Consider the following 8057-nt stretch of genomic DNA (forward strand, 5'->3'; position numbering starts at 1 on the left):
CGTCGTCGTCGTCGTCGTCATCCTGACTACGCCCACTGCAGAGCAAAAGCCTCTCATAATCCGCCAATCAACCTGGTCTTGAGCTTTCCATTGCTACGTTGTACCAGAAAACGTTTGAATCTCATCGGCCCACATAACTCTGTCTCCCTTTCGCGCGTTTGCCTTCTCTGGGAATCCAGTCAGTTACCCTTGATGACCATCAGTTATCCTGCCTACGTGCTACGTGGCTGGCCCATGTCCAGTTTTTTTCTTGATTTCAACTATGATATCCTTAACCGCGGTTCTTTTCCTGACGCACTCTTCTCTCTTCTTGTCTCTTATGGTTAAACCTATCATTTTTCTCTCCATCGCTCACTGTGTCGTCCTCAATTCAAGCTGAACCTTCTTTGTAAGCATCCGGGTTTCTGCTCGGTAGGGAAGTACTAGCAAGATGCAACAATTATATACCATCCTGTTGAGAGAGAGCGGTAATCTACCGGTCATGATTTGAGAGTGCTTGCCAAATATGCTCCACCTCATTCTTATTCTTCTGGTTACTTCAATCTCGTGGTTCGGCTCCGCGCTTATTACCTGTCCTAAGTAGGCATACTACTTAACAACTTTCAGCGCCTCTCCACGCATCACAAAGTGCTGTTTTCTGCCGAGATTGTTGCACATTACTTTAGTTTTGCGTATAATAAATTTCGAACCTACTTTTCTGCTTTCCGTGTGCAGTTTAGTAATCATGAACTGTAATTCGTCCCCTGACGTACTCGTCAAGGCAATGTCAAGGCATGAACTCTTATCCCTAACCCTTCCCAGTCAAGGGTCCTGAATACCTCTTATAAACACGTGGTGAATAGCATTGAAGAGATCTTGTCTCCCTGCCTTACACACTTCATTATTGAGATTATTTCCCTTTCTTTATGAGAAACTATGGTGGCTGTGGATTCTCTGCAGATTTCTTCAAGTATACTTATGTAGGGTCTTTCGATGCCCCGATTCCGTAGTGCCTGCATTTCTGCTGACGTCTCGACTGAGCCAAACCCCTTCTCGTAATCTATGAAAACTATGTATAGGGGTTGGTTGTATTCAGCCCATTTCTCTATTACCTTATTGATAGTGGGAATGTCGTCTATTGTAGAGTAGCCAGTACGAAACTGGTTGGTTCTTTGGCTGATTGAACTCTAATATCGTCTTATTCCTATTAACTATTGTTTTGTAAAGATTTTTTAGAGAACAAAGAGTAATCTGATTGGCCTGTAATTTTTCAAGTCCTTGACGTCTCCTTTCTTATGAATTAATATTATGTTGGCGTTCTTCCAAGATTCTGGTAACCTGCTCGTCAAGAGACTATTTGTATATAAGCTGACTAATTTTTGTAATATAATTTCTCCGTCATCTTTCAGGAGGTCCATTGTTACTTTATCCTTACCAGCTGCTTTGCCCCTTTTCATTCCTTCCAGGTCTTTTATTACTTCCCCTGTCGTTAGTGGTAGGATGTCGAATTCTCTTGAACTGTTATAGTTTCTCCCTATACCATCCTGGTTCTTTTGGCTTCTGTACAGCTCTCTGTAGAACTCCTCCGTTATCTCGACTCTCATATCCCTATTAATTATATCATTGCCTTCCTTCTTTCTCAATGCATACATTGAATTTTTTGCCTAAGCACAAGTCTGCTTTCGCAGCTTTTAAGCTTCTGCTGCTCTTTAGAGCCAGCTCAATTCTTTCAATGTTATACTCTTGATGTCGGCTACTTTACGCCTATTGATTACCTTCTAAAGCTCAACTAGCTCTATTTTGTCGTTTGCATTTGAGGCTTTCTTTCATTGTTTGACGTCTCTTAAAAAGAATTTTTCGTCTCCTGAGATTGTTTGCTAGTTCCCCGTCTTAGTGACTGCACTTCAAACTTCAATTGCTCACTCTATGATTGCATTAGCGATATTATCTTTCATTGTGTCAGCGCTAACGTCGGTTATCTCATTTAGTACCTTGAATCTATTTCGAAGCAAAACTTTGAATTCCTGCATTTGTCTTCTTACCGCCAGTTCATTCATTGGCTTCATGCGTATCAGTTTTTGTCTTTGCCTTTTTAAATCTAGTTGTATACGAGCTCTTCTCATTCTATGGTCACTGCATCTCATCTCACCAACTACTTCTACAACCTGTGAAATGTCTGAGTGTGCACCCAGAATGAAGTCAATTTCATTTTTAGTTTCCCCATTAAAACTTCGCCACGTCCAATTACGGTTAGCCCGTTTTTTGGAGAAGGTATTCATAATCCGTAAATAAATACGTTCTGTGAACTTTACTAATAACTCTCCTCTGGCATTACTGGAACCAATGCCATGTTCCCCCACTGCATGGTCTTCGGCCTGTTTCTTGCGTACTTTAGCATTAAAGTCGCCAATAATAATATAATACTGTGTCCTTATTTTATTATTGGCTGACTCTACATCTTCATAAAAGCGTTCGACCAAATGATCATCATGGCTCGATGTAGGCGCATAGGCCTGTACTATCTTCATATTGAACCTTTTGTTAAACTTAAATATGATATTTGCCACCCTCTCACTGATGCTATGGTATTCTTCTGTGTTGCCAGCGATATTCTTGTGTATGAGAAACCCCACTCCTAGTTCTTTTCTCTCAACTAATTCATGGTAGCATAGGACGTGTCCATTCTTCAGCACAGTATAAGACTCACGTGTCCTTCTAACATCGCCAAGCCCTAATACATCCTATTTAACACCCTCTAATTCCTCGAATAGCACAGTTAGACTAGCCTCAATAGATAGCGGTTTATTGTTGAAAGTAGCCCTGTTCAGATTCCAATGGCGGCCTGTCCATACCCAGAGATTTTTAGCACCCTCCACCGCGTCATAGGTCTGACCGCTGCCTAGTACAGTTACTTCGCAGCTGCTGGGGACGGAGAACCTAGGGTTAATTGCTGTGTTCTTGGAAGGTTGTAGCCAGGTACTGCACCAGGGTGGCCAATCCTGCTCTGGTGAGGTAGTGCATTACCATCAAATGGTTGCCAGTGAGGCCGCACCCAAAACCTTCTTCTTTTAACAATTCTTTGCTCATGCGTTTTAAGTAGATCTATATACAATGGTGAATGGTTCAACATTTCTATTCGAAACAAATTTTGTCATGTCATGCTTGGCTGCTGCGCTCTGTCTAAGTATATGGTCTGTTGCACTTTTCGTGTCATGTAGGGCAAATGCGCGACGTCGCTAGCGCTTCCGGTTGTGACATCATATTTTATCTATTTATTTATTGTTTTTTGTTGTTAGTTGTCTCCTTCTCACGTAGACGGCGATGGTAGCAACGGGCCGCCTAATACTGGTTCCATGACCTTCTATGGAATTTACGCTACCACTTTAAATATACCTTGCAGTTGTGGCAGACACTCAGACCTCCGGACCTGTTTTTTTGGGGTGAAGCTCCTTACACCGTAGGTCATGCGTCCGCGATGTTTGTAGTCATCGTCGTAGTAGTAGGTAGCCACTTCCACAGCCGGACTAGAAGAACAGCCAGACGCACTCTTTTGAATTCAAAAAGAATCCCGCGCAAGTTAACCATAAATAAAAAATATTTGTTTCTGATAAAGTAACCTACAGAGACGAGTACTGCTGGCTTAATCAGCAATAAAATTTGCCTCGAATTTGATGCCAACTGAAAAAAAAACTAGTAACAGAGCAACGCACTTTGAGCACAAAATGTTGTCACGTTTAACTCGTTCGGCGTAACCTTCTTGGTTTAGCAAGGTTTGGCGGGGGTTGGGCCAAACTGCCAGGAACTAACGGTGGTGAAAGGTGGGAACTAGATGCGAGGCGCAGGCCGTAAGAGAGTGCGTGCGTGCCGCTCCTCTAGTCCGGCCGTGCCACCTCCCGTTGAGTCCTTGGAATTTCCGCTGGATGGTGGTACTTTCATACGATGAATACATGATGAAAATATGCAAGATGATGGTATTTGGATTGTTCACTAGATGGTCGGACGGATGAACAGACGCACAGACGCACAGGCAGACAGATGCACGGACGCACAGCAAACAAACGGATGTGCGAACGGACAGGCGCAGAGATAGACGCACAGACGGACAAATTGGCAGATACACGGAAGGACGGATGGAAGGATGGACGGAACCAAGAACGAACGGACGGACAGAAGCACAGATTGACTGGCGGATGCTTCGCCTCACCCATCATCATGCACATCGTGGGTATGCTGTGGTTGTTTTTTATTGGCCCGGCGAATACCAGTTCCTCTATGTTTGCACTATCGGTGCTCTTCTAGAGTTGTGCGAGGCACATCGATGCGGAAAGTCTCGGGAGAAAATAATGCATGCGTGCTTGGTGCCACGTCTGCGACTAGGTAGTTGACGTCACTCACAACACAATGTATGGCACGCATGCTTGAGTACGACGCTGAGAATGGCGTAACTGATAGGTCAAAGAAGACCGCTCATGACACCACTGTGGGACAGTTTTTTGTTTCTTCTATCCATATGCAGCTTTTGCTAAAAGAGCAGCTGCATAAAATGGCTCTAGACAGCACGCAAAGAAAATTTGCTTTGCACCGAATAGTCCTCACTTATTTTTTTTGTTGGCTGATCCTAAAACATCAGTTCTTTTGCATTACTCCGGTGAAACCCTAAAATAATTTACAGCCGTTGTTCTCCATTTATCTCAATATTGGCAAAAATGTTAGGTGTTGTGCTGGCCAGACGTTGGGCGTTGTGTTGGGTGTTGGCAGGACAGTGCCTCGGCTTTGAGACAATCAATGCCAAACTGAAGCACTTGCCAGCGTTATTGCGGCTTGCGGTTAGTTCAGCGAAACCTTGAAAACGTCTTATTGATTTTTCCATCATTTTCATAAGGTGTACAGTATATATAAAGACGGCAGTACAAGTGAATAGTTCGAACACTGAAGATTGCAATATAAATCAAGAAAATTGTTTTGGAGTATTGACGGGCAAGGTTTTAATGTAGGTGAAAAACAACATTGGACTTACAAGGCAGCCTTGACGCACTGAACTCACAGTATAAATCAGGATACCGAAGTCTTGTTCATCAGTATTTTTGTACTACTTTTCCGGAGTGCCAAGACAACAACGTCCGCGATTGTCTCACCAATATTATTATGCTCCGATGCTGCAAACAACCCAAGTTCGCTGACATTACTTGAGTGATAACTGAAGTTGGCCAGTGTGTTTACCAAATACTCGATTTTCAATCAACCAGCTGTTTATTGTCAATAACAAATTAGTTCATAAAGAGCTTTGGGCCATTTTATTCCTCATGCAAGTGTACAAAGCTCGATATGCTGCAAGCAAGAGTCAGAATTTGTTTAAACAAGTTTGTAAAATGAAAGTAGTTTTGGTTGCAAAAAACATTTGATTCAAAGAAACACAGGAACAGTTTCTCTAGAGGACCAAGATTTTTTTTATGCCATGGCTATGCGACTTTATATTCCGTAACCAAGTAAAAACATTAAACCAAGGTTTTCTACGTTGTTTGGGGGTGGTTTGATTTAGACAGCAAAACCAATTGTTCGTCCAAATTACTTGTTTCCAAATTGCTTTATTGGTTTTTAAATCTTGCTGAAATTACCCGCTGTTCTTTATAAATCCGTAACTCTTTTTGTCAATATCTAATATATAGTTTTTCTTTTGATTCCTATAATTTGTTTAAAAGCCGTAAGCAATCAAATTAAAACTATTTCGATCTTTGTTTGTTTGTAGCCTCTAATCCCTGGCTCATACCAACTCTGGGGGATACTACCCACATCACCACCGCTTCTCCTTTTCCTTCTCCTTTTCCTTCCCCTCCTCCTCCTCCTCCTCCTCCTCCTTTTCCTTCCCCTCCTCCTCCTTCTCCTTCATCTTCTCCTTCTCCTTCTCCTTCTGCTTCTGCTTCTGCTTCTGCTTCTGCTTCTGCTTCTGCTTTTTCTTTTTCTTTTTCTTTTTCTTTTTCTTTTTCTTTTTCTTTTTCTTTTTCTTCTTCTTCTTCTTCTTCGCCTTCGTCTTCGTCTTCTTCTTCTTCTTCTTCTTCTTCTTCTTCTTCTTCTTCTTCTTCTTCTTCTTCTTCTTCTTCTTCTTCTTCTTCTTCTTCTTCTTCTTCTTCTTCTTCTTCTTCTCATCATCTCATTGTTCTTACCCCATGCAGGGGATTGGCCAAGTGTTAGGTGATTTTTTTTTGTTCATTCGCAATACTATTTGTATCTGCTAGATATTGTTACCCAACAAATATTACTGAAAACTAATATTTAAATGTTTAAAATAATGAAGAATTTAGCTCTATATTCTTTTAGTATGACTAATAAGTTCCTATATGGCACAGTAAACATCCCTGTGACTATAGCCCAGAGTAGCGGCGCCGAATTATAGAAAAACTGCTTCGGATATTTCCAGACCCAAGTTTCGAAAAGGTGGTGCTATGAATCTTCTTTTCAATGACGTGCACCGGCAACAGGATAGAAAGTAATGACTAATTGTTTCCTCGTCCTTACAGAAGTTACAGAGAGGAGACAACGCTTGACTTGCTTTATACAGGTAAAAGTTGAGAGAGGTAACCCGGCAGCGAAGTTTGGTTATGACCACTTACAATATTCTCGACCACGATAACTCATTCCGCCAGGGCAATAATAGGTGCTTATATTCCGGAAAAGCTGTCAAGACAATAAGGTCCGATGAGTATTTTTTGAAAGTTAAGGTGTGAAATTGTGCAATTATAATGTATGTTGTCAGGGGGAAAACCAGAATATTTGGCATCAAAGGCGCCGCGTTTGCTAAAGAATGAGTGCTTTTATTTAATAACAAATCCTTGTGCCCTGGTACCCAAATTAAGTGGAGAAATTGTAGGCGCGCTGGAACTATTATTCTGAAAATCTTTAGAAGAAGCGTTTCACCAGGAGCAGAGAGAGAAGAACACACAGATAATGAGTCCGGGATGATTGCTACTACTGTATTGAAACTGGGTAACTTTTGGGGAGCTAATATAATGACCATAAATTATGCTATAAAACTGGGATAAAATTCGGCAGTTGTAACGAAAAAGACCAGTCAAGTTGAGGGCAGAATATCCCTACGCCAGCTTTTTCCTCAGTTTGCGATGCCTCCGTTGCAATAACCACATTCGTTGGCAGATTATTTAGATGCTACTGTTATATTCAATTTAAAATTCGCTGAGGTAATAATTTCGCATGGTTCGGAAAAATATTGTGGTGGACAATGTCTGTGAATTTAAGTTCCATGGTCCAACGACGCACATAACAAGTTTGTACATTCAGGGAATTGAGTGTGTTTGTGCAAATATGATTTGTGGCTTGCAGAATCTATACCAGTGCTCGGAGAAAAATGCATCGGGATTGGAGATGAAAATTATTATAGTATGGTTAAACAGTGTTTGGTACAACCGCTAGAAAGTCTGCACCGTAAGTAGGTTAAATCGGTTTAACAGGGGTGGTGTTTTCGCTTCCAGGTAAGATACTGCAGTCGCCACATATTTTGGAAGGCCTAAGCACAGCTGTAAAGCCTCTCGCTCTAATAGGACTAGTGGCCGAAGCTGGTATGCTGGCACAGCAGAAAAAAGAACACAGCCGAATTCTAATACCAGTCGTACGTACATTTTTTAGACCATCAAAAGAGCTTTTCTTCTCATACCCGATCTGCGGCTGCTCAGCCAGGGCAATACACCCATTGCCCATACTCCTTTTGTTGTGATATAATTAATATGAGCTTGCCAGTTTAGTTGTTCATTATATGTGACTCTGAGGTATTTTAATGATTCCACTTGCAGGATATCCTGCAGCATGTAAGTCAGAGATATTCTCACCGGATCGTTAACCGGAAAAAACCAGAATAGCACACTTATTGGTATTAAGACTTAACTGCAGTCCATCTAGCCACTTCTCGAGTTCACTCAAGTACGGCTGTAAAGTTTTGTAAAGGCGATGTATGTCAGCAGCCATGCTAGAAAAAAGCAAGGTCGTCCGCATCAACATAAGTCTGCACCCCTGATTGAAAAAGAATAGTACACATCAAGATGTTGAATAGTGCTGGTGAAAGTACGGAT

This window comes from Rhipicephalus microplus, chromosome 3 (assembly GCF_043290135.1).
Source record: "Rhipicephalus microplus isolate Deutch F79 chromosome 3, USDA_Rmic, whole genome shotgun sequence".
NCBI classification, from domain to species: domain Eukaryota; kingdom Metazoa; phylum Arthropoda; class Arachnida; order Ixodida; family Ixodidae; genus Rhipicephalus; species Rhipicephalus microplus.